General features: G+C 40.3%; 1 long non-coding RNA gene across 5 annotated transcripts in view; it reads right to left on the bottom strand.

The window, feature by feature from the left end:
• Positions 1-15,755: 15,755 nt before the first annotated feature.
• LOC103564662 (uncharacterized) overlaps positions 15,756-27,652 on the bottom strand; it is a 38,588-nt gene continuing 26,691 nt past the window's right edge. For 2 of the 5 annotated variants that reach the window (XR_011541474.1, XR_011541476.1), the window contains 4 exons: positions 19,311-19,432; positions 18,810-18,936; positions 18,524-18,609; positions 15,756-18,183 (listed from right to left, as the gene is read on the bottom strand). This is a non-coding gene — a long non-coding RNA (uncharacterized lncRNA). Of the gene's footprint in view, positions 18,184-18,523; positions 18,610-18,809; positions 18,937-19,310; positions 19,433-22,391; positions 22,421-27,652 lie in introns of all 5 variants that reach the window. The other 3 variants (XR_011541472.1, XR_011541475.1, XR_011541473.1) reach the window with 2 other exon arrangements.

Raw genomic sequence — 27,652 nt, 5'->3', positions numbered from 1 at the left:
TACTGCTGCCAGGGGGAGAGGGAGTGTGAGGTGGGACCTGGGATTCCAGGCACCTCCACCTCATCTGGGGCTGTCAGGTTTGTAGGCACCTCAGCCATGGGTTGGGGGCTGGGCTCACAGGCCCACCCCTGCCACTGTACAATTCTCTGTGGCCCTGGGTGCCACGGCAGCCAGGGATTGAAGTCATATATGTAATCTCCATTGCTGCTATCAGGTTCCCTTGGGGTATGGATACCACCTTGGGGGGCCATGATCATGGGTGCTGCCTCTGCCACTACTAACAGGTTTGCTGGTGCTGTGGGCTCAACTGCTGTGCCCAGGGGACTGGGGTTGTGGGTACTGCCTCTGCTGTTACCCCATTTCTGCCTCCTCTGTGTGTTCCAATTGACTCACCTTCAAATGTACAGATGTGTGGATCTCTCCAGCATCCTGGTATGTTAAGCAGAGGAACCTCTGTTGAGTTATGAATGTCTTAGTAGGTATAGATTGAAAAGGAGAGACAAAAGAAGCATCTCACATTGCCATAATGCTGACATTACTTTTTTTTTTTTTAAGAATGTGGCTCATGTGGTTATAGAGATTGGGTAAATTAAAAATCTGCAATCTAGATAGGCAGGTTGGAAATCCCAGGAAAGAAGTGTAGTCTAAGTCAAAAGACAATCTAGTGGCAGAATCCTTCTTGTTCAGGGAAGGTCAGTTTTTGTTCTATAAAGAACTACAATTGATTGGATGAGGCACAACCACATTATAGAGGGTAATCTCATTTACTTAAACTCCACCCATTGAAATGGTAATCTCATGAGAAAAAGCCTGAACAGAAATATCCAGTGGAATGTTTGACTAAATATTTGGGCACTATGGCCAAGTCAAGATAAAACAGAGATATTGGCTTGCAGTTTTCTTTTCTTGCAATGCCTTTGTCTGGCTTTGGTATCAGGTAGATGCTGGACTCAAAAAATGAGTTTGGAAGTATTCCTTATAGTTTTGGGGAGAGTTTAAGAAGGTATAAATTCTTTGAATTTGTTGTTGGTCTGTTTGGCTTTCTACTTCTTAATTCTTCCTTGGTACGTTGTATGTTTCTAGGAATTTATCCATTTCTTCTGGGTTATCCAATTTGTTCACATAAGTGTTCATAATAGTCCCTTTTGATTCTTTTTAGTTTTGATGCTAAGCATCAAAATATGTCCTCTTTCACTTATGATTACATATACTTCATTCTTCTCTGTTCTCTTCATAGTCAGTTAAGGGTTTGTCAATTGTGTTTATTACTGCAAAAAATTGGTAGTTTTCATGTTTTTCTGTTTTCTTATATTCTATTTATTTCTGCCCTAATATTTATTATTTCCTAACTTTGCTAACTTAAAGTTAGGTTTGTTATTCTTTTACTAGTTCCTTGAAGTGTACTTTTTGGTTGTTATTTTGATATCTTTCTATCTTAACATAGGTGTTTATTGGTATGAACTTCTCTTTTATTACTCCTTATGCTGCATCCCACAAGTTTTCCTAAGTAGTTTTCATTTGTGTCTCAAGATACATTTTACATTTCTTATTAATTTCCTCTTTGGCTGAGTGGTTGTCCAAAAGTGTTTTATATAATTTCCATATAGTTTTGAATTTTCACAATAAGATTAAAGGTAATTAATCCTTTACTATGAGTTCTTAAATAGGCCTTAGACTGTTAATATTTGCTTTACCTGTTGGTGTCAGGAGCCTCAATATCCTCTACTGTTCTTGTATTTTTCTTCCCTAGTGTGTTTGGGTATCCCTAGATACTCAGTCTTACGTAGTGTCGGCATCTTATAACTCCATTTTAATCCACTGCTTTTATATTAAATCCCTGATGATATGGTTGGAAGTTATTAGGCTGGGAAAATACTCTCTTATGTTATGATTAAACCTGTAATGCTTTGGTGGGACAGAATCCCTGGACTGTGAACTTCAGAATGCATTCTTAGCATTTATTCTTCCCCTTGTGTCAGAGAGGAAGCCTGAAGAGCTTGGGAGTTGTCTGACTGCTCTTTCCACAATCATAGATAGTTTTGACAAATTAGTTTTCTTTGAGGGATGGCCTAAGTTACGGAGCACAGAATGCTTTTGTGTTTGCCCCCCAAAACATTTTCCCCTCATTTCCTGCATGGAGAATGAAACATTTTTATTTTCTAGTCTCCAGAGTGAGAACCTAGTTGCTTCTGTAGGAAAAATTCAGGAATTTGGGAGAGTTTCCTAAGAATGGAGCCCCAAAGTTTTTAACTCTCAAGCTAGTCCACACTTTGGCAAATTCATCTCTAACAGTTTATGTGTTCCTAGAGGTGGCTGGCTCAGTCTTTCCTTCTCCCAGAAAGCAATAATTCTCTATATTCACCTCTTGTTTGGGGGTATTGGTCCGCGAGGTAATTTCAAATCTCTCATGGATCTAAGAAGAAGTTTGCTTTTCAGCTTGTTCAGTTTTTTCTTGTTGTCAAGATGAGAATGAGCCATCCAACTCTGTACACATTGGAACAGAAAGCATTCATTCACGCCTGTTGCTCTGCATTTTTCCCTTGTGAGAGTATGCCACTTTCACTTATTGATTGTACTGCTAGAGCTCTTGTGGGTGGCTTCAAAATTTTTCTTTTCTGACCAACACATCTAAAAACATTATCAAACAGATATCTCTGCATTTGAATTTCTTATCCTCATCTTCTAAAAATTCACTACACTGATTCTGACCAAGATGGTGGCGTGAGTAGTCTTCTTTGTCTCTCCCACTTTGAATCTACAACTAATTGGACATTCATCGCTTAACAAAGGATATCCATATAGCATCTCAGGATGCTTGAGAGACCCATGCTGCTATACATCAGAAGGCGGACGGACTTCCCCCTGGGAGGAGGGGGAGATAGGTGAAAACTCTCCAACCCTGATCCCCAAACAGCCTAGTACCTGCAAGTGGCTTTCTTCCAGCAGACGCCCCCAGAGCATCGCCACACACCAAGGGCAGGAGGGTGCACACACCAGAGGAGCGACGGTGGAAACAGGTGACCACAGCCCTACCTAAGGCCCCCGCGATTACACCTAAGCCCAGGGGGAAACTCCAGAGTCCCACACCGGAGGTGGCAGGGAAAACCTCTACTCGCCATTAGCGGAGAGGCCCCACCCAGCATCCACAACGCCGGGAGGCTCCCAGAGAGGATCCCAAATGGGGCAGCAGCCCGCCAGATGCCACTGCTGGTCTCACGGACTGTGGCTGTCACCCGGTCAGGGCACGAGGCTACCAGAGATCTCCTGGGAGAGGACTGGGGCTGGGTGGAGTTCCAGCAGCCGGCTCTGTGGCCCAGGGGGAAACTCCAGGGTTCTGTCCTGGCAGCAGGTAAAGCCTCTACCTGCCATTAGCGGAGAGGCTCCACCCAGCATCCACAATGCCGGGAGGCTCCCAGAGAGAATCCCAAACGGGGCAACAGCCCACCAGCTGCCACCACTGGTCCCACAGACTGCAGCTGTTGCCCGGTCGGGGCATGGGGCTACCAGAGATCTCCTGGGAGAGGACTGGGGCTGGGTGGAGTTCCAGCAGCCGGCTCTGTGGCCCAGGGGGAAACTCCAGGGTTCCGTCCTGGCAGCAGGCAAAGCCTCTACCCGCCATTAGCAGAGAGGCTCCGCCCAGTATCCACAACGCTGGGAGACTCCTGGAGAGAATTCCAAACAGGGCAGCAGCCTGCCAGCTGATGCCACTGATCTCATGGACTGCAGCTGGTGCCCAGTCGGGGCACGGGGCTACCAGAGATCTCCTGGGAGAGGACTGGGGCTGGGTGGAGTTTCAGTGGCTGGCTTCCCTGCCCAGGGGGAAACTCCGGGGTCCCATTCTGGCAGCAGGGAAAGCCTCTACTCGCCATTAGTGGAGAGGCTCTTCCCAGCATTCAGAACACCAGGAGGGTCCTGAAGAGAATCCCAGGCAGGGCAGCAGCTGGCCAGCTGCCACTGAACTCACGGTCTCCAGCTGTCCCCCAGACAGGGAAAGGGGCTCCTCGAGATCCTGGGGAGAGGACTGGGGCTGGGTGGCAATCCAGTGGCCTGGCTCCGTGGCCCAGAGGGAAACTCTACAGTCTCACAGCAGCCTCAGTGAAAGCCTCTGCACAGTACTAGTAGAGAGCCCCTACCCAGCAACCACAAGGCTAGAAGACCCTGGGACAAAACTAGCATAGCTAGGTGAGCTAACCACAGGCTGCAGAAGATGCCCATAGCTCTGCTGTGACCTATAGTGGACAAGTGAGGTTTTGTGGGCACCGACAGTGACAGAGCTGCAAATATAGGTGATCCTGCCCCTGGCCGCTGGGAAAGCCCATAACACCACTGCAGACCCTAAGGAGGGAGCACGTCTAGGTGGTCTGCAACAGTAGGCACCAGCAGCCTGAAGCCCCCTTGTGACTGCCCCCACAGCTGAAGAGGGACCCCACAGGACCACTGTGACCACAAGGATGGGCCCAGGCCCAGTTAGCAACAGCTGATAGGGTTCCTGGTCAGTGCACTATAAACAGTATTCCCCCACCACACCAGTAGAAACAAGTGGAAGCAGTAACTAAACTCTATCTCTATGCGGAGGCACAAATCTACACCATCAAGCAACATGAAAAAATATATTAAATCTCCAGAACAGAAGGAAAATGACAATTACCCAGAAAACAATCCCAAAGACAATGAAATATATAACCTAAATGACGATGACTTCAAAACAGCCATCATTTAAAAACTCAATGAGTTAAAAGAGAATTCAGATAGACAACTCAACGAGTTCAGGAGCTATGTCACAAAAGAGTTTGATACTATAAAGAAGAACCAAACAGAAATACTGGAAATGAAGAACACAATAGAAGAGATTAAGAAAAATCTAGACGCACTGAACAGTAGGGCAGATAATATGGGGGACAGAATTAGCAATTTGGAAGATGGGATTATAGAAATGCTCCAGGCAGAGGAGGAGAGACAACTAAGACTAAAAAGAAATGAAGAAACTCTCCGAGAATTATCTGACTCAATTAGCAGATGCAACGTAAGGATTATAGGTATACCAGAGGGAGAAGAGAAGGAGAAGGGGACAGAAAGCCTGTTCAAAGAAATAATGGCTGAGAAATTCCCAAACCTGGGGAGAGAGAATGAACTTCATGTGACAGAAGCCAATAGATCTCCAAACTTTATCAATGCAAGAAGACCAACCCCAAGGCATATAGTAGTGAAGCTAGCAAAAGTCAACGACAAGGAGAAAATACTAAGGGCAGCCAGGCAGAAGAAAATAACCTAAAAAGGAACCCACATAAGGCTATCAGCAGATTTCTCAGCAGAAACTTTACAGGCTAGAAGAGAGTGGAATGATATATTCAAAACTCTGAAGGACAAAAGCCTGCAGCCAAGAATACTCTACCCAGCGAAAATATCCTTCAAATATGATGGGGAAATAAAAACTTTCCCAGATAAACAAAAATTAAGGGAGTTCATTGCCACAAAACCTCCGCTTCAAGAAATGCTCAGGAAAACCCTCATACCTGAAAAATAAAAAAAAGGAAAGGGGCTACAAAACCAAGAGCAAAGGAGATAAGTAGAAGGACAATAACAGAAAGTAGCAGCTCTCCATCAGAACAGGTTAGCAAAAGTTAAATAAAACATTAAAGATAAAAGGAAGGGAAACACCAAGAATAAATATAACCCTGTCATTTTAACCACAAACTCACAACACAAGAAAGAAGGGGGAAAAATCTGACAATAACAACCTGGAAGGGGAACAGAAAAGGGGTAGAAGGTTTTAATTTAAGGAAATAAGAGGCTATCAGAAAATGGACTATCTCATCTATGAGATGTTTTATACTAACCATATGGTAACCACTAAACAAATAACAAGAATAAAGACACAAATTACAAATAAGAAGACACCCGGGGCTGGCCCCGTGGCCGAGTGGTTAAGTGTGCGCGCTCCGCTGCAGGCGGCCCAGTGTTTCGTTGGTTCGAATCCTGGGCGCGGACATGGCACTGCTCATCGGACCGCGCTGGGGCGGCGTCCCACATGCCACAGCTGGAGGGACCCACAGCGAAGAATATACAACTATGTACTGGGGGGCTTTGGGGAGAAAAAGGAAAAAAATAAAATCTTTAAAAAAAAAAAACAAATAAGAAGACACCCAATACAGAAATTTACATACTTGAATTAGTAATCCAAAAACCATGGGATGAGAAACAAAGGAAATGCAAGAGAACCAGAAAACAAGAGATAAAATGGCAGCAGTAGGCCCCCACATTTCAATAATCACTCTAAATGTAAATGGATTGAACTCCCCAATCAAAAGACACAGAGTGGCAGGATGGATCAAAGAACAAGACCCAACAATATGCTGCCTCCAGGAAACACACCTCAGCCCCAAAGACAAACACAGACTCAGAGTGAAGGGATGGAGAACAATACTCCAAGCCAATAATGAACAAAAGAAAGCAGGTGTCGCTATACTAATATCAGACAAGGTAGATTTCAAAGCAAAACAGATAAAGAAAGACAAAGAGGGACAGTATATATGATAAGAGGGACACGAAGATGACAACACTTATAAATATATACGCACCCAACACAGGAGCACCAAAATTTGTAAAGCAACTCTTAACAGAACTAAAAGGAGATATCAACAACAATACAATAATAGTAGGGGACCTCAACACCCCATTAACATCAATGGATAGATCATCCAGACAGGAAATCAACAAGGAAATTATAGGATTAAATGAAAAATTAGACCAGATGGACTTAATAGATATATATAGAACACTTCATCCAAAAACAGCAGGTTACACATTCTTCTCCAGTGCGCATGGAACATTCTCAAGGATAGACCATATCTTGGGAAACAAAGCAAGCACCAATAAATACAAGAGAGTTGAAGTAATATCAAGCATCTTTTCTGATCATAATGCTATGAAACTAGAAATCAACTACAAGAATAAAGCAGGGAAAGGTGCAAAAATGTGGAGACTAAACAACACGCTACTGAACAATGGATTATTGAAGAAATTAAAGAAGAAATCAAATATTATCTGGAGACAAATGAAAATGAAAACACGCCATACCAACTCATTGGGGATGCAGCAAAAGCAGTCCTAAGAGGGAAATTCATTGCAATGCAGGCTCACCTCACTAAACAAGAAAAATCTCACGTAAGCAACCTCAAACGACACCTAACAGAACTAGAAAAAGAACAAACAAAGCCCAAAGTCAGTAGAAGGAGGGAAATAATAAAAATTAGAGCAGAAATAAACAATATTGAAACAAAAAAGACAGTAGAAAGGATCAATGAAACAAAGAGTTGGTTCTTCAAAGAAATTAACAAAATCGACAAACCCTTAGCCAGACTCACTAAGAAAAGAAGAGAGAAATCTCAAATAAATAAAATTAGGAATGAGAGAGGAGAAATCACAACGGATACCAAAGAAATACAAGGGATCATAAGAGAATACTATGAAAAACTATATGCCAACAAATTGAACAACCTAGAAGAAACGGACAAATTCCTAGACTCTTACAACCTCCCCAAACTGAATCAGGAAGAAATAGAGAATCTGAATAGACCAATCACAAGTAAAGAAATAGAAACAGTAATCCAAAACCTCCCCAAAAATAAGAGTCCAGGACCAGACGGCTTCTCTGGAGAACTCTACCAAACATTCAAAGAAGATTTAATACCTATCCTTCTCAAACTATTCCAGAAAACTGAGGAAGATGGAGCACTCCCTAATACATTCTATGAAGCCAACATCACTCTGATCCCCAAACCTGACAAGGACAACACAAAGAAGGAAAACTACAGGCCGATATCACTGATGAACATAGATGCAAAAATCCTCAACAAAATTCTGGCAAACCAAATACAGCAATACATCAAAAAAATTATACACCATGATCAAGTGGGATTTATACCAGAGACACAGGGATGGTTCAACATCTGCAAGTCAATCAACGTGATATACTACATTAACAAAATGAGAAACAAAAACCACATGATCATCTCAATAGATGCAGAGAAAGCATTCGACAAGATCCAACATCCATTTATGATAAAAAACCTCAATAAAATGGGTATAGAAGGAAAGTACCTCAACATAATAAAGGCCATATATGACAAACCCACAGCCAACATCATACTCAACGGACAAAAACTGAAAGCCATCCCTCTGAGAACAGGAACAAGACAAGGGTGCCCACTTTCACCACTCCTATTCAACATAGTACTGGAGGTGTTGGCCAGAGCAATTAGGCAGGAAAAAGAAATAAAAGGAATCCAAATAGGCAATGAAGAAGTAAAACTCTCGCTGTTTGCAGACGACATGATCTTAGAGAAAACTGCAAAGAATCCATAGGAAAACTATTAGAAACAATCAACAGCTACAGCACAGTTGCAGGGTATAAGATCAACATACATAAATCAGTAGCATTTCTATACACTAACAATGAACTAACAGAAAAAGAACTCAAGAACTCAATCCCATTCACAATCACCATGAAAAGAATAAAATACCTTGGGATAAATTTAACCAAGGAAGTGAAAGATTTATACAATGAAAACTACAAGACTTTCTTGAAAGAAATTGATGACGACATAAAGAGATGGAAAGACATTCCATGCACATGGATTGGAAGAATAAACATAGTTAAAATGTCCATACTACCTAAAGCAATCTACAGATTCAACACTATCCCAGTCAGAATCCCAATGACATTCTTTACAGAAATTGAACAAAGAATCCTAAAATTCATATGGGGCGACAAAAGACAGAAAATTGCTAAAGCAATCCTGAGTAAGAAAAACAAAGCTGGAGGCATCACAATCCCTGATTTCAAAACATACTACAAAGCTACAGTGATCAAAACAGCATGGTACTGGTACAAAAACAGGTGCACAGATCAATGGAACAGAATTGAAAGCCCAGAAATAAAACCACATATCTATGGACAGCTAATCTTCGACAAAGAAGCTGAGGGCCTACAATGGAGAAAAGAAAGTCTCTTTAAAGATTTTATTTTTTTTCCTTTTCCTCCCCAAAGCCCCCCAGCACATAGTTGTGTATTCTTCATTGTGGGTCCTTCTAGTTGTGGCATGTGGGACGCTGCCTCAGCGTGGCTTGACGAGCAGTGCCATGTCCGCGCCCAGGATCCAAACCAATGAAACACTGGGCCGCCTGCAGCGGAGCGCGCGAACTCAACCACTCGGCCACGGGGCCAGCCCCAAAGAAAGTCTCTTTAACAAATGGTGCTGGGAAAACTGGACAGCCACATGTAAAAGGTTGAAAATTGACCATTCTTTTTCATCATTCACAAAAATAAACTCAAAATGGATCAAAGACCTAAAGATTAGGCCTGAAACAATAAGTCTTCTAGAAGAGAATATAGGCAGTACACTCTTTGACATCAGTTTCAAAAGAATCTTTTAGGACACCATAACTCCTCAGATGAGGGAAACAATAGAAAGAATAAACAAATAGGACTTCATCAGACTAAAGAGCTTCTTCAAGGCAAGGGAAAACAGGATTGAAACAAAAATACAGCCCACTAATTGGGAAAAAATATTTACAAGCTACTCATCCGACAAAGGGTTAATCTCCATAATACATAAAGAACTCACACAGCTCAACAACAAAAAAACAAACAACCCGATCAAAAAATGGGCAGGGGACATGAACAGACATTTCTCCAAAGAAGATACAAGGATGGCCAATAGACACATGAAAAGATGCTCATCATCACTAATCATTAGGGAAATGCAAATCAAAACTACACTAAGATATCACCTTACACCCGTTAGATTGGCAAAAATATCCAAAACCAAGAGTGACAAATGTTGGAGAGGTTGTGGAGAAAAAGGAACCCTCATACACTGTTGGTGGGAATGCAAACTGGTGCAGCCACTATGGAAAACAGTATGGAGATTTCTCAAAAAGATAAAAATAGAAATACCTTATGACCCAGCCATCCCACTACTGGGTATCTATCCTAAGAACCTGAAATCAGCAATTCCAAGAGTCCCATGCACCCCTATGTTCATCGCAGCATTATTTACAATAGCCAAGACGTGGAACCAACCTAAGTGCCCAGCAACTGATGACTGGATAAAAAAGATATGGTATATATACACAATGGAATACTACTCAGCCATAAAAAAGGACAAAATCGTCCCATTCGCATCAACATGGATAGACCTTGAGGGTATTATGTTAAGCGAAAAAAGCCAGACAGAGAAAGACGAACTCTATATGACTCCACTCATAGGTGGAAGTTAACATATAGACAAGGAGAACTGATCGGTGGTTACCAGGGAAAAGGGGGGGGGGCGGGGGGAGGGCACAAAGGGTGAAGTGGTGTACCCACAACATGACTAACAATAATGTACAACTGAAATTTCACAAGGTTGTAATCTATCATAATCTTAATTAAAAAAAAAAGGAAAAAAAAACCTAAAAGAAAAAAATTTCACTACACTGAGTTCCTGTGCATCACCTGAAACACATTTTCCATGAGTTACCTTTTGTTTTAGGTAATAATCCTACTCCTGACTTTTAGGGCTAGGATTACTACCCTACCTTAACGACACGAGACATCAAGACCATGTTGCCACATACATCAAATTAATAGAAATGTTTATGACTCAAAGATATTTCCTAAGGAGAGTAGGGCAAGGGAAACCTGGTTCAGGTGACAAGTTCAAAAGGACAATGTATTGGCCTTTTAAGGTGTATAGAGAGAGAGGCTTTAGGTCTTAAAGGTCTGAGCCTCCCATCTGCAGACACAAAAAGCAAGGGGGCACGTGACAACCTTCATAACTTGTTTACCATTGTGGGCCTGACGGGGTGCGCAGGTGTCTACAGCTGATTCAGAGTCCAATATCGAAAACAAGGTCAGTGTCTTTATTAGTGTTCACTCCTGAGGTTAGTTGACTGAGTGATGCCACTATTTAAATAAATCTCATTTGAATGTTAATTTTTAAAAAGCCATGTGAAAACCACAGCAACATATTATATTTAAGATGCCAAAGCCTGAAAGAAAACATTTGAATCTAGTTATCCAAAAGTGTTGGAGAGATCCAGGAAAGTGTGTCAGAATGGTTCTGGAATTCTGTTCAAATATTTAAGTAATATTATTGTATATTTTAACTTATGTCATTTGTTGTGTCATTGGTGGCACCTTGCCAAAGTAGCCTACCCACACACAACAAGCAGCCCTTTCAGAGGAACAGAACTCTCCCTGGCTGGTCAACAAATAGTCCCCAGCCAACTAATCATCAGGTCCCCTGGCTGCCAGGGAGTTTTCTTTCATGGAAAACATCTCAAACATTAGCTGACTGCTTCATGTATTTTGTAGCTGTGTAATTGTGAGGCAAGATATTCCCAGAGTTCTTTATGCCATAGTGGGCAACCTTGGATAAGGAGTTGTTGCTACTGGTGGGACTACACAGCTAGATCATTGTCAATGGCCACAGGATCTGTAAAAATGTGCACATGTGTTTGATTCTTGGCCAGAAATTTTCTATTGCTAGCATGACTTCTGTTTGACTAATTGATCTGATGCTTGGGTCCATTTTTTGATCATAGGTGACCTGTTTGATCTAGGGACAGAAGGCAGCATCTCTGCAGTGGACTCCATCAGGTGTGGTGGTGCATGCTGTCAATAAAGTATATGAAGACCCTGATCACCCATGTGCTCCTAGGTGGCTGTCCAAGTGGCCAATGTGTCTAAAAAGAAATGGCCTCCTCCAGAATGGATTACATCAGAGAAGAGGGAAACACACTTCCTAGTGTTCATGAGATATTTCAGAGGCACCATTTTTGGCCCTATGCTGTAAGTACCCATCTCTTCAATGAAGAGGTCTTTGACTAGCAAGACTGAGGGGTCCTGCGTTCATGGCCTAAGGCAAAATGGGAAGCTGGTTGTGGAGGATAATCCACTCAGGCCCTGGGAGGACCTCCATTTTCATAAGGACTCTGTCAGTTACTAGCAGTGGCTTTTCTAATTGTGTGCTGTACCAACTGAAGAGAAGAGTTTCTGGTACAAGAATGCCTTGGGCAATTTATGTCGACCACGGGAGGTTTAGAGACTCTTGGATGCAAGATGGGAGACTGCTAAAGCCTCTATGATAAAGGAGTGAGGGGAGGGGGACACTAATGGTATTGAGTGTTTTTACAAAAAATTCTAGAGCTCTTTGTTTCCCAATTCAATGTAAGTCAATTTTGAAATGTTGTGTAAATAAGCAAGCAAACAGATCTGACAAATATGGGATGTTTGTGGTTGCTGTGGCTGACAGAACGTCCCCACGACATAGTTTCTAACACTTGCTTCTGTCACTCTTTTAACACACAGCCCCCTGGTATTGCCTCAGAGAAATTTTGCAGAGCAGGACATGCATGGATTTCTAAAGACATTTCCAAGTAAGCAGGCATGGAGTAGGCTTGAGTTGGGCAATGAACAGCTGGAAATGGTCTATGGATGGCAGTGAAAAGAACATGCTGATGCACATGAATGAGGATGACAAATAAAAATGGCAAGTAATAGGATATATTGGAGTACATGAGGAAGCCATTTTGTGTAAACCTAATTCAGCCTGACCTTGTCTTTCCAAAAGGGCCTGAACGAGGCCGTTGAGCATGCATTGTATATCTGCTTTAGAGATTCCCTATGGCAAGAACAAAGGCCCTTGAGATAAAGGTGCAACTTCTCTCCCCCTCCCAACGTTGGCATCTCCTTAAAGATTAAGCATCTTTCTTTAGGCTGGAAACCGATTGCAGCGCTCATCTGTGACCGCCCAGCTCGAGGCAACAGACCTGCCACCCTGCGGCGTTCACTGAGACAGCAGACCTATCTGCTGTTTCCATCAATTGCTGTGCTGACAGAGCAGCCTCGTGACTATTGTAAAAGGGACATTTCAATCATATGTGAAACATACTCTTTGAGGGTATATAACCACTCTGTGTAACCCCACTTCTTTGGAGTGCTCTGTTCCTTTGTGGAAAGACTCTCCCGGGTCATAATCCTAAGATTTAAGCTCAGAATAAACTCACCCAAATTTTCATTTATAGATTGGTTATGGATTATTTTCATCAACAAGGATATCCCCGGGCAGATCCTGCTTGGGATACACTTTCAAGTTTTAGAGCCACAGTACTTCCAAGGAACCTGATTTAAACTCAAAGACATATTCTGGGAGCTTCTCACTAAGGTCATAGTATGTGTTTGAGATGAGGGCAGGTGCAGCTCTAGAGCATGATTTTTAAATTAAGACAGAGTTGTAAGAAAGGACTGTAGAGGACTGAGTCCTTCTTCCCCAGTCCTCTAATTCTTCCTATGAAGGATCCCCCAGTGGTGGAAAGAAGAGTTGAACACATAAAAATCAATGTTCAGGAGAATTTAACATTCTCCTAGCATCTGAAAGCAAGCAATTATGTTATGTGGTTTCTAATTATTACACACATGGACATATATAACATATATAAATATATAGAAAATATTTTTAATGTACTCATGAGTTTTCATGAATGTGTAGTAATATTGCCATGAAGACATGGAAAATATATCATCCCAAAAGAACACTCTTTGGTGCCCATGCAAACAAAACCCCTCCAGTACGTAAGTTAACACCAAGAAAAGTGGAAAAGATTGAACTCCTTTGCTCCTTTAAACTCCAAGGTTGTTAATGTTCTTTCCCACTCTTCCACATGTGCTGGACATCTAAGCATACGGAAGAGAAATGTGAACAGCAATATGGACTATGGGGTTTTGTCCATCACTGAAACAAAAGACATCCAGCCACTCTTATGATGAAAAGATGTTGAAAATTTCCCATTTTGCTTTTTATACTCAATTAGGGTATTACTCCAAATGATACCCTCTCTCTCTGCAGCTCACCTCAATTGTTCCTTAGATGATTGTCTTTGAACTTTTATAGCTGTTTTTGGGGTTTCCACTGGGAGATCACAGTGGACTAGATATTAGTGGATAGATATTACTGTACTCACAGAATACACTCAGGATGAGCTGGAACAGCGCAGATGAATGTACCTGATTTTCTGAATAGAAGAAACCCGGTTCAATGGAATAAGGTGCATATTCTGTAAAGCAGCAAAAGGAAAATGCCAGACTATAACAATTAAAATTTTTAAAGGTAAATGAAAATCCTCTCCTATCATATTAAACACAAAAAGACCCCACAAATATCTGTGGCCTAAATCAATAGTAAGTCTCAAGTCCCAGCTAACAATAATAATGACATCCTTACTCACCCCCACCCTCATCGAAAAGATATGTATACAGACCTCAGCCTCCCTATTAGCTCATATTGTATTTTACTTTTCTTCTAAGACCTTATTTCCATCTTACAAACCAAAGCTTTAACATTTGTTAATCACCTCTTTTCCTGCAAACATATAAGCACCATGATTGTAAGAACTGGTTTGTTTCATGCCACTATATCCACATCCTACTGTGCCTTCCTTGTGCTAAATTGGGTACACTGACTCTATAGCACATGGCAGGTGAGGGATGTTGAAATATTAGCATCAAGAGCACAGTCTCTGAGAAAGAAAGGCTTGACTGGCACAGTGGTCCTGTCTCTCTCCCTTGCTAGGCTTGCATTGTCTCACAATTTGCCTAAACTCACAGGCCTCAGTTGAGTCATAAAGAAGATATTAAAAATATTACATACTAAGAAGTGAATTTATATTTTTAACACAGGTACTTTAGAGTAAAGAGTGTCTAAAACACCTTAGGAAATATATCAGTGATTTGATAAGTAGGAAAGGAAAAAGCTGCTCTAGAGGACTGGGAGCTGGCTGCCTTCACTGCAAGGCTGTCTTATCCTGTTGATGAGAAAAATGTCATGCACCTCATTCCTCTAAGGCAAATGGTAACCATAATGGACCAAGACATTTATCAGGGACCTTTGTAACTCTATCTCTAAAAATGGAAAAAGATAAAATTCCAAGTCAAAAAATGACCAATATTCCCCTCTTCTTACTAAAATGACTGACTGTAGCTTCTTAGAAATTAAGCTTAACTCCATTAAATTGTTACTGCCTTCTGGAAAAAAAAATGATTATGATTACCAGTGACAGAATAAAGTTTACCTCCACACAGCATTCAATACAGAAAAATGTCCTGCTTCCTTGAATAGCAATCAAATCATCTAACACAAGTTAATATCCTAAAAGAATTACTTCTGAACCCCCTGTTACTGATATACCTCAGTCCTCTAAGGTTTGTGGTCATTCTTATTAGAATGCATTACACCTCTCTCATTGGCTACAGGGGTGATCCTGTGGGCCACTGCCAAAGGACTGAGAAAACCATGATTTAAGTTTTTGATATTGAGAATGAATGAGAATTGTTTCATGAGAAAAATTATAACTGTAAAAGGATAAAAAATAAAATTTGGGGGCTGGCCCCGTGGCCGAGTGGTTAAGTCTGTGCGCTCCGCTGCAGGCGGCCCAGTGTTTCGTTGGTTTGAATCCTGGGCACGGACATGGCACTGCTCATCAAACCACACTGAGGCAGCGTCCCACATGCTACAACTAGAAGGACCCACAACGAAGAATATACAACTATGTACTGGGGGGCTTTGGGGAGAAAAAGGATAAAATAAAATCTTAAAAATAAATAAATAAATAAATGAAAAATAAAATTTGCCTGAGGAAAAAAATAACTGAATTTTATGCATATGATGAGCCTGACTCATAATGTAAAATGATTAAATAAAGAAAACTGCAAATTTTATCTGAAAATCCATAATTATAATGGAATATTTTAATATATCCTCTGAGAAAATAAAAAACAATAATATTTGTTAGCATATGAGGGCTTATAAGACACTTGATAAACTATTTCTATGAAACAACTACAGAAATTTCACAAAAAAATGCATGTACTTTTAAACACATACAATCAAACATAATTAAAAATATTTTGAGGAATCATGTTCATCTATAAGTAACAGTTAGTCTTCCTGACAGGGGGAAGGTAATTCTCACACGGAAGAACCAGGTCAAGGCAGCCGCTGCAGAATGCAGTAGAGAAACAAACTCCCATGTCCTTCTTTTTGAATACACCACTGTGGATGTCACGATGAATGAGCAAAACATATTGGCTAACAGCAGTAACAGCAGAAGTTGTTTCCTATATACCCTAGACCTTACATGGATATAATCTAGAAAAGATGGGAACCAGAGAATACTCCCAGTCACGCAAGTTTGAATTAGTTTCCTGGTGGATGCAAGAGGGCTTACAGAAAAACCCAAACTCTGATGGATTGTTGAGGTGGAACTTGTGAAGACATCAGCGGAAACCTACATCTCAAATAAACTGGAAATCAAACAGTTGGTGGTGGTTTTGAGGATACTCTTGACTGGAAGGGCAAAGAATCCAGGAAATTGGCTGGAAGATGGTGTCCTGGAAGCTCCTATGTATCTGCCTCTCTCCCTGGATGGTGGCTCCAAAATGTCACTAATGTCTTCTTCTCGTCTGCCTTCCAAATCTCATGCAAGTGAGGCTACTGGTGAATTCTAACTGGGAAGTATAAAACGGATGGATTCTGGAAGATGTGCTTCCTAACATTACTCACAGGAAGGATATCTCCAACTCTAGCTTTTTTTTCCTGTCACAGGTCTCTCTTATTAATCAGTCTGTTCACCAAAACCAGTCAGAAGGACAATGAGCAAAGGCCTAAATGTGAATAATTCACATGAAACTATATTCTTTGATAATCTTGTCATAAATAAAAATTTATTCCAACTGTTTAAAAGCATGAAAAATGATAAAAGTTTTCTATATCCTCCACTGCAAAAAAAGGAGCTTTTTCAATAAAAAAAAGAAGCACAATATATATAATTGAGTAGGGATATCCTGGAACTGCCACACAAGGCCATGAGGAAAATCCCAACAAATAAAACTGTCATTTTTCAATGGCCCCTTAACAAAGAAAAAATAAAACACTACAAAAAATAAACCTAATTGCATATGAGAAATACATGTCAATTCATGCTTGGATCCAAGAGGCTTCAAGAAGAAAAAATATTATTAACAGATTTAAGGAAAAATCACCATCTATTAATCTTATGTACTACTTGTAGAATTATCTCACTTCAATATTCATTTCTAGAAGTAATTAGTAGAAATCCACAGTCCAGTCGTGTACCTTAAGAAAGAGGCTTAAACACTATATATTTACAACTTTGATAACAACTCTTTCACAATGAAAAGTTTTCTGGAACATTATGCATGCATTAATTCCCATCAAGCTATCTCAAGCTGTCTCATGTTATTTACATTTATTTCTTTTTGGTGGGAGTTGTCACATTTTAGGAAGTGGGCCAATTGAAGACCTTCCCATGCTGAAGTGTTCTCTAGTGTGTCCTTTCATGCCTTTGGAAAGTACCGGGATCACAGAAGGCCTTCCCGCATTCCGCACATTTATATGGTTTCTCTCCAGTGTGCGTTCTCAAGTGTCTTTGAAAGTTTGTGTGACAAATGAAGGCTTTCCTGCGTTGCTTACATTCATAGGGTTTCTCTCCTGTGTGAGTCCTTTCGTGCATCTGTAAGGAGGTATAATATCTGCAGGCTCTCCCATATTCCTTACATTCATAGAGTTTCTTCCCAGTATGAGTTTTTTCACGTCTTTGAAGAGAACTGGGACAACTGAACGCTTTACTGCATTTTGCACATTCATACGGTTTCTCTCCAGTGTGTGTTCTTTCATGTACTTGAAGTGAACTAGAACAACTGAAGGGTTTCTCACATTCTTTACATTTATAAGGAGCATCTCCAGTGTGCATTCTCATATGTCTTCGTAGGGTTTTGAGCCACATAAAGGCTTTCCCACATTCCTGACACTTATAGGTTTTCTCTCCATTGTGATTTCTTCCATGTTTTTCTAAAATGTAGAGATAAACAGAGGCTTTCCCACATATCTTACATTTCTATGGTTTCTCTCCATATTTTTTTACTCAGATGGTTTGTGTTCATTGTGACACCTTATTGCCTATTAAGGGATGAATGATGCGTGAAGACTTTTCCACACGCACTGCATTCATGTGGTTTCACTCTAGGAGTTTTCTTGTTCAAAACGAGATTTAGAGTAAGGCTGAAGTTTTCTCCACAATCACTACCCTCTTCACTTTCACAGAGTCTCTACCTTATGGCTTCTGTGAAAAACAAAAATCACATTATTAATGATTTTATATTTATTATGATTTATATAAATAGTGTAGGTTTTTCTGCCTCTCTGAGTTGTTTGAAATTCAATATACTGAATGCACTGCAGGAGGACTTCACCTTGCTATTATTTAAACAGTGAAATTCATATAGTCGTATAGGGTTATTAATACTGTTTCCAAGCAAACTCTTTTGCAAACGCTAAACAACTATGTCACAATTCAGAAAGGATTTTTAGTGAAAAATTTCTAGGAATAAATAAACTTCAAGTAGGGATTATTTGTTTTGTTTGCTTCTTTAAAAAACTTTATAACATACTAAGATTCTCACCTGAGACACTGCTTTCCATAGCGAGTGTGACCCACCTTAGTTTTCTCCCCTGGTTTCTGTACAGATCTTTGGTGTCATGATCTTTCCTAAAATGCAGATCAAGAAAAATGATTCCAAAGTATTAGAAATTATAAAAAAATTGATTCTAGGTCCATGATGAGCTGTGACCATGCCTAGTTTATTTACCAACATCCCCCTTTCCACATTCCAAATATTGGAGCAACATCGATGGGCAAGAAACACTTGTTCTCTCATTGACTAAATGAAGGAATGTCCTCATCCTTACCAATTGAGGCCAGATTCCTGAAGATTTCCTGCATCACGTCTCTGTAGAGTTTCTTCTGTGAAGGATCCAGTAAAGCCCACTCCTCCAGGGTGAAGGTCACAGACACAAACTCAATGACCACCGAGTCCTAAAACATCCCGAATATGTGTACAGTAAGGTGCATGAGACTGACAGCACGAGACATCCATATGCCCATTGTAGGAAGTTTATGTACGATTCCAAACATTTGTTTATGTATTTATGTATAATCTCCAAACATTTATTCTATGACTTGATCATCAGAAACTTACTCTGTACAAACTTCCTCATCAATTTAACAGCATCATAAACACATAGAAATTACATACACACTTTTACTGTGATCACGTTACATCTTATTTCTCTCTAACGGCAGGGTACGGAGCATGTTGGGAAATGACAGAAATGCTATACAAATGACACAAATATCATTTTAAGACTGATGATTCCTTATGAGAAAAATTCCTTCATCTTATTACCCACCAGTTAGAGCACTCCAGGAAGCAGAGGGTGAAATCTGCATGAGCTTTCAAAGAGTAAAATCATAGCGAAGAACTGGAAGCTATTTTGTCTCATCCCATCACCAAGCATGAGAGTCAGGAGGCCTGTAAAAATCAAACTTTTAACAAAGCCAGCTGGTCACATTGTCCTAAAGTACTCCAGGCCATTATGAGTAATGAGATGCAGCTGGTTGAATGTAAATATTCTTGTGGGGGAAGCACTGCTTTTAATGTGTGTAATATTTATCAGACTCACTTCTCCCTTTCTCCATCCAATTTGATGGAGCTCAGAAGTTACTTGGAACTTAGAGTTCAGACATGAGGAAGAAGGCATGACAACTTACACCACAAAATCCCTCACTCCTGTGCCTCAGGGCTGCTTCCAGCCAATTTTAGAACAGATAGTGAGATAATAGTGTGCCAGAAGAGCCCTTTTTGGTCAATCCCAAAGAGAGTATCCTGGGCCTTGTTGCCCTTGAGGGACAGGTTAAGAGCTTCAGGTTGCAAGGGAGTTCATTGAAGTTCAAAATAGTGTGAAGTTGAATTTGCCCATGACTGTAAAACATATAAAGGATTCCACAGTGCTTCCCTCTAGTAGGACATAGAGTCTCCCTTCTCCAATTTTAAGACAAAGTGTTTCCCAAACAGCCACTCTAGATGATGCCCTGACAACTTCTGGTCTGGCATTTAGGGAATTTAGAAGCTGTCATTCTCTACCTCACAAGAGGAAAATGAACAAATGTGAAATGAACAACTCTTCTTAGATCCATGACAGCACTGAAGTCATAGTGCAAGCCAGAGTCTACAAATTTGGGACAAAGAAAAGAAAGAAGGCATATTTTGAAATATGCCCCAAATATTCTGTTCTTTTTATTAACTAATTTATTTATTTATTTATTTATTATTTTTTAATTGCAGTAACATTGGAATATACCATTATATAGCTTTCAGATGTACATCGTAATATATTTCAAATTCTGTGTACATTAGGTCATGTTCACCACCCAAAAACTAATTATAGTCCATCCCCTCACATGTGTGCCTAATCACCCCTTTTGCCCTCCCCCACTTCCCCTACGGCAACCACCAGTCCAATCTCCATTGCTATGCGTTTGTTGATCTCACTCATAAGTAGAAGATAAAAACAACACCAAATACTCTGTTCTCAGCAAGGCCTGTACTCAAAAAAATCTATTTCCCTGAGGTCTAATGCAAAGACAAAAAAGAACAAGAGACAGAAACCAATATCCACGAACCCGTTAGGACAACCTTTTTAAACAGAGGTTTAAAATACACATTATGGAAATACCTAAAGGAAAACAGAGACATAAAGAAACAGAAAGAATAAGTAATAACCACCAATTTCCTAAAATTAATCATAGATGGCAAAGTCTAGATCCAGAAAGTTCAGAGAACTCTAAGTATAAAGACACCAAAAATGCACCCCAAGTATATCATATCCACAACAGACAAAAATCAAAACAAAGAGAACATATTGAAAGAAACCAGAGGGGAAAACACACCTTAGGCATAGAAAAACAAAGATTTGAGTTAAACTGGACGTCTTTTCAGAAACGATGCAACGAAAAACAGAGTGGAGGGAAATATTTCATGTTTTGAAATTTAAAAAAATGCTCTCCTAGACTTCTGTGTTAAGCATAATTATCCTTCAAAAATAAATGAGAAATAAGGACTTTCTGAAACAAACTTTGAAGGAATATGTCATTAATACACCCACTTTGAATAAAACATGGTAAAATTCAGAAAGAATGTAAATAATGAAGGGGAATATTAGAAATGGAATAAGTGCAAATATCTTTTCTCCTTATCATAATTAATATAACAGATTACAATTTGTTTAAAATAATATTAGCAACAATGTATTTGTAATGAGAAGCCTCTGGACAAGTGAAATAAATGACAACAATGTGACAAGGGACAGGGAGGGGGAAATTGGAAATAGTGTGTTAAGGAACACCTGCACAAGAGTGAAGTGGTATAGTGTTACTTGACAGTGGCTTAGTTCTAAATGTGTACTGAAAACTCAAGGGCAACCACTAAAAGAGGGTTATAAAAAATGTGTAATTGATTTGCTAAGAGAGGAGGAAAAAGTCAGATAAAATGCTCAGTTAAACCCACAGAAGGTAGAAAAATGCGGAAGACAAAAAGAAACAAACAACGAGGGTAAAAATGGAAAACAGTAAAAAAGTTTGGTAAATATTAATCCGACTGTATCAATAACTACTTTAATCATCCATGGTCTCAATATAACTGAGAGATACAGTAATCTCAGATTTTTAAAATCACATTTAATTATATATGTATAAGAAAGCCACTTTAAATATAAAGCCACAGATAGATAAAAGGTGAAGGGATGAGAAAAACATACCATGCCAACACTAATCAAAGAAAGCTGCCATAGCTATATGAATTATCGACCATGCAGATTTCAAACCAAGGAAAACCCAGAGATAAAGACGGCCATTACATAATGATAAAGGGGCCCATTCTCCAAAAAGGCATAGCCATCCTTCATTTGTACGTGCATAACATGCATAAAATCCATATGGCAAGAGCTGATAGAATGCAAGGAGAAATAAGTGAATCCATTACTATAGTTGTAGACTTCAACATCTCCTTATTGTGAACTATAAATCTTGGCAGGCAAAAAATCAGGAAGGACAGAGTTGAACTGAACAGCACCATACAACCACTGGATTTCACTGTAATCTATGGAATGCTGCAGGCAACAACAGCAGAATACACATTCTTCTCAAGTTCACAAGGAACATTCAGCAAGACAATACATACTCTGGGACATAAAACACTCCTTAAGAAATTCAAAAGAACAGAAATCATACAAAATATGCTACTAGACCACACAGGTATTAATCTAGAAATCAATAATAGCAAGATAGTTGGAAAAGGCCCAAATATGTGGAGATTCAAAAATAGACTTCCATGGCATCAAAGAATAAGTCTCAAAGGAAATTAAAAGTTATTTTGAACTCAGTGAAAGCAAAATCGCTCAAAGAATGAAGGATTCAGCAAAAGCGGTACTTACAGGGAAATTTATGCCATTGAACAAATACTCTGGAAAAAAGAAAGATCTATAATCAACAAAGTAAGCATCTTCCTTAGGGAAAAAAAAGAAGAGCAAATTAAACCCAAAGTACGCACAATAAATGAAATTTAAAAAATTAGAAAAGAAATTAATGTAATTTTGATAAATTAAAGGAGAAATTTTTTTAAAAAGCTGATTCTTTGAAAAGACTATTAAAATTGATAAACTTCTAGGTCAGATAACTAAGAAAAAAGGAAATACAAAAATTACTAATATCAGAAATGAAAGGAGGGAAAATAAAAACAGAAAAGGATCTGATAAATCCAACATTCATTTATGATAATAAACGAGTAATAGAGGGGAACTTCCACTTTTCAAGAAAGAACATCTTCGCAAATCCTGTGGCTAAATTCATAAGGTTTGTTCCATATGATGTTTGCCTCTGTGAAACATCTGAAAGGATTCACAACAGAAATAACTCCTGGAATTAATAAGAAAGTATAGCAAGGTTGAAGGGTATAGAAGTCAATTACTTTCCTCTAGACCCACCCAAATAGACTCAGCTGATCTTTGACAAAGGAAGAAAGGTAACTCAAATGAAAAAAAAGTCTTTTAAACAAACAGTATTGTAAATAATGGATATCCACATACAAACACACACACACACGCAAAATGAATGTAGACACAGGCCTTACATATTTCACAAAAATGAACTGAAAACACGTCATAGATCTAATGTGAAATGCAAAAGGAATAGATTCCTACAAGATAAAATAAGAAAAACTCTAGATGACCTCGGTTTTGTGATGAATTTTTAGATACAACCGCAGAGCAAGATCCGGCAAAGAAAGAAATGATAATTTCCACTACATTCAAATGAAAAACTGCTCTGAGAAAGAGTGTTAAGAGCATGAAACGACAAGTCACAGAGTAAGAGAAAACTTTTGCAAAACATGTGTCTGATAAATGACCGGTATCCAAAATATCCAAAAAACTCTTAAGACTCAACAGTAAGAAGAAAACCCAATTAAAAACGGGCAAAAGATCTGAACAAACAGTTCACCAAAGAAGATGGATAACTGGGAATGAGGCAATATGAAAACATGCTCCATATCAAATGTCATTGGAAATTTGCAAATAAAACAATAATGAGGTATCATTAAACACTTATTAAATGGGTAAATCTCAAAACACACAGAACACCAAATGTTGGTGAAGATGTGAAGCTGCAGGTAGTTCTCATTCAGTGCTGGTGGAAATGGAATTTGATAGCACTGCAATGGAAGAGAAGGACTGACTTTTCAAAACAAAATATAGTCTTACTATGTACACTAAGATCCAGCAATCACATTCCTCGGTATTTTTCCAATTGAGTTAAAACCTTATGTTCAAAGAAAACCTGTACATGAACACTTGTTGGCACTTTATTCATAATTGGCAAGAGGTAGAGTTAAACAAGATGTCCTTCAAGATGCAAATAGGGGGGCCAGCCCTATGGCATAGTGGTGGGATTTGGCATGCTCCGCTTCAGCAGCATATGTTTGTGGGTTCAGTTCCTGGGCACAAACCTACACCACTCATCAGCCATGCTGTGGCAGTGTCCCCCACACAAAATTGAAGAAGATTGGCATAGATGTTAGCTCAGGGCTAATCTTCCTCAGCAAAAAAAAAAAAAAAAGACAATCAGTGGCATATCCATATAATGAAATACTATTCAGTGATAAAAAGGAATGAGGAATCAAGCCATGCAAACACATGGAGGAAACTAAAGCTTATATGGCTAAGTGAAAGAAGCCAATCTCACAAGGCTACACACTGTGTGATCACAAGTATATGACATTCTGGAAAAGACAAAAGTAGAAGCCAGTAAGAAGAGCTTTGGTTTTGACAGATTTGGGGACTGGAGAGAGGGATGAATCAATAGATGGAATGCATAGAAAATTCAGGAAGTGACATTACACTATATGACACAGACATAGTGGATCCATGTCATTACATCTTTGCCAAAGCACATATATTGTGTAAAACAAAGAGTCAATGCTAATGTGCACTGTGCACTTTATTCCATCAATATTGGCTCATCTATTGTAACAAATGTACCACCATCACATGGGATGTCAAAAATAATGCAAACTGTGTGGATGCAGAGGGATTATGTGGGAACTCCTTGTATTTTCTGGTCAATTTTTCTGTTAACCTTAAACTGCTGTAAACTAAGTGGTCTATTAAAAAGATGAAGACAAACTCATTACAATTCACCCCTGATGACTGACTGATGACTGAAAGACTTAAACAGGCCATCTTTCATTTAGCTGATTTGAACTCGCAGATCTTTCTTGACTTATGATGGGCTTTTGTCTGGAGAAACCCGTGGTAAATTGAAAATATCATAAGTTGAAAATGCACTTAATACACCTAACATGGCAAAAACCATAGCTTAGCCTCATCTACCTTAGACACTTGCATTAGCCTACAGTTGGGCAAACTCATCTAATATAAAGCCCATTTTATAATAAAGAGTTAAATATCTCATGTAATTTGTTGAATACTGTACTGAAAGTGAAAAATAGAGTGACTGTAAGGGGATCACGTGGCTGCCTGGAAGCTGTGGCTCACTGCTGCTGCCCAGCATCATGAGACAGTACTGTCCTGCTTGTGACTAGCCTGGGGAAGGACTGAAATTCAAAATTCAAAGCACAATTTCTACTGAATTTGTATCATTTTTACACCATTGTTAAGTGGAAAAAGTCATAAGTAGAACCACCATAAGTTGGAGACCGTCTGAATTTCAATAAGCCAGTGTGGTGCTCTATGAGCTGAGACCTGTAAAAAAGGCGAAATTTCCACTGAAGGCCTTGTTGGAAAGTGAGGCACTGTATACTCTGAGAAGTGCCTTGGTTACCATCAGTCGTGTCTGGAACTCCAACGTGGATAAGGAGTGTCCTGGTGAGCGCTCGTATTGCGGACTTAGTAATGTACAGACAAGTGTTACCTCGGTTTATCTTTTGGGTATCTCTGAGTCAAGAGATTCCCAGAGTCCTTTCACCACAAAGGGACAACTTTTGAACAATAATCCAAGAGTCTGAACATATGCAGATGGGGCCAGTTATGGGCCAGTAATAAAATGACTGATTGATATTAGGTTGGCTGTGGTGACTTGCAGGTTTGTTTTTTCATCAGGGACATCCCAATTAAGGGATGAAGAGCAGCAACTCTCCACTGAGCTCCATCATGTATGAATGTGTATTGTTGTTCTTAAAGACTATGCACTCCCCAGTGCTGTGCATTCAGTTAATCCCAAGGAACTACCCACGGAACCAACGTGTCTGGGAGAGGGGAGACCTCCTCCATCACCCTAGCATGTTTCAAGGAACTGAAGTAAAAAGGTCATCCCTCCTGCAGGTGGCATAAACTAGAGGGCCAAGATTTGTTCTGTCATTACAAATAAGTGTCGGTAGCCATGCTGAGCTGGCGGGGGTCTGTTTCCAGGGCCAAAGGAACAATATACACCTTAGAAGAGGATCACAGGCTCAGCACTTATGAGAGCTGCCATTTTCAAGAGCCCGGTAGGTGGTGAGAATAACAGCTCTGATGGCATACAGTGTGAGACGTGGGGCAGTGTCTTGCAGAAGCCTATGGACAACTTAAGACCCTCCTCCAGAGCGCCTCACATCACTGCCATCAGGGTCAGAGGCCTCCTCCATGGCAACCGGTTGCTTTACAGAGTGTAAGGAACCCAGGCTTAAGTTGGGTTTGAACTAATCCCTTTGCTGTGCCAAACTCAAACTGTGGGTGTGGTCCACTATAACCCAGTGGGCCAAGATCTTTGTAGCAATAGATGCAGGTGTGGCAGCAGCAGAGTGACTTAGGGATCCTGGTGAGCCCTCTGTGATCTTGCCGTCTACTGGCTGCCCTTCCCTGTCTCTTCTCTTTCTCTCTGCAACAACTGCTCTTTGAGTGACCGTCTGATGGCCTCACCTCACTCGCAGGGTATAATCACGCTTTCACCCCCACTCCCCACCCCCACCCCCACCACACTCCCCCTGCCCGCCACTATCTCCTCTAATGTCTGGGTAAACCCAGCCTTAGTCACATCTTCACTCTACACACAGATTCCAGCCAAGACACTGACCACAGACCACTGTAATGAGCGTCCATTCTCATACTCCTGCTCCCAAAGGACAAGGAGTTACCAAAACTGCCAACTCAGAGTCCTCTGTACATAGAACCCAGGCTTGGTGGGGTCAACAGGGCAGCACAGGGCAGCACAGCGCCCGGGAGGAGCTGCCCAGCAAGCAGCAGCCCACAGTGCAGGAGCCTCCAGGCTTTCTCATCAGCCTGTCCAGGTAAGAAGGCCCGGGGGAAAAGGGAGGGGAGGCTTAAGTGTTCAGTCGTCAAACAGCAAATATGTGGACCCTGGACACTCATTACAAGAACAAACAGGGAAGAAAATAGGCATTCACACTGGCTTGTTTTTACATAAAGAAACACTAACAGGAGGATGAAGCAGTGACCAAAACTGGTCATGCAGGGAGGCTGGAGTCAGGCAGAGGAGCGGGGCAGGACGAGCAGGCGGGGAGTCTACTTAAGGGAGTTTCCTCTCAGGAATCTTTTTAACCTTACCATGTTTTGTTTACTTAAAATAAGCAGAGAAATTTATATATACCGTATTTTCCTATGCTTGATCATTATTTTTTATTAACTTATGCTTTTTAAAATTAAATTTTAACATTTTATACATAGGAAAGCAAACCAAGATTTAATCCTTTAAACACTAATGGATATAAAACTGCAGACAATAAAAAATTTACAGATCCTTTTCTAACAAAAATGACAAGGAGCATGATAATTTGTCCTTCCACTATATTTCACACTGGGAATATTTTCAGGAAGGAATAGTATAACACATTAGAGATTTATAATTGAAGCCCTGCAATAAACTAGGAATTCCAAATATGCTAGCTCTCCACCCCTGGGTGTGATTTTGACTATTGCAATGGGGCAAATGTCACCTGCAGCCAACTCTCAGGTGCTAGGGCATATGCATAAGTCCAGGAAAGTCCAGAGGCTGAGGAACGTGGATTTGGTGGTCTCTATCTGATTCTTCTAGCTTGCAAATTTGTTAGGGGCCTTATCTTGTTAGGCCAGGGGCCTGTGGATGACCCTATCTCATTAGACTAGTTCCTGCCTGAGGTGTGAGCAGGCAGGACAGCTGCAGAGGGAGGCTCTCCAGGAACAACCAACTGGGCCTGCAAGGCCTT

This window comes from Equus przewalskii, chromosome 6 (genome assembly GCF_037783145.1).
Source record: "Equus przewalskii isolate Varuska chromosome 6, EquPr2, whole genome shotgun sequence".
Taxonomy (NCBI): Eukaryota; Metazoa; Chordata; class Mammalia; order Perissodactyla; family Equidae; genus Equus; species Equus przewalskii.
This window is presented reverse-complemented; position numbering and strand designations above follow the sequence as displayed.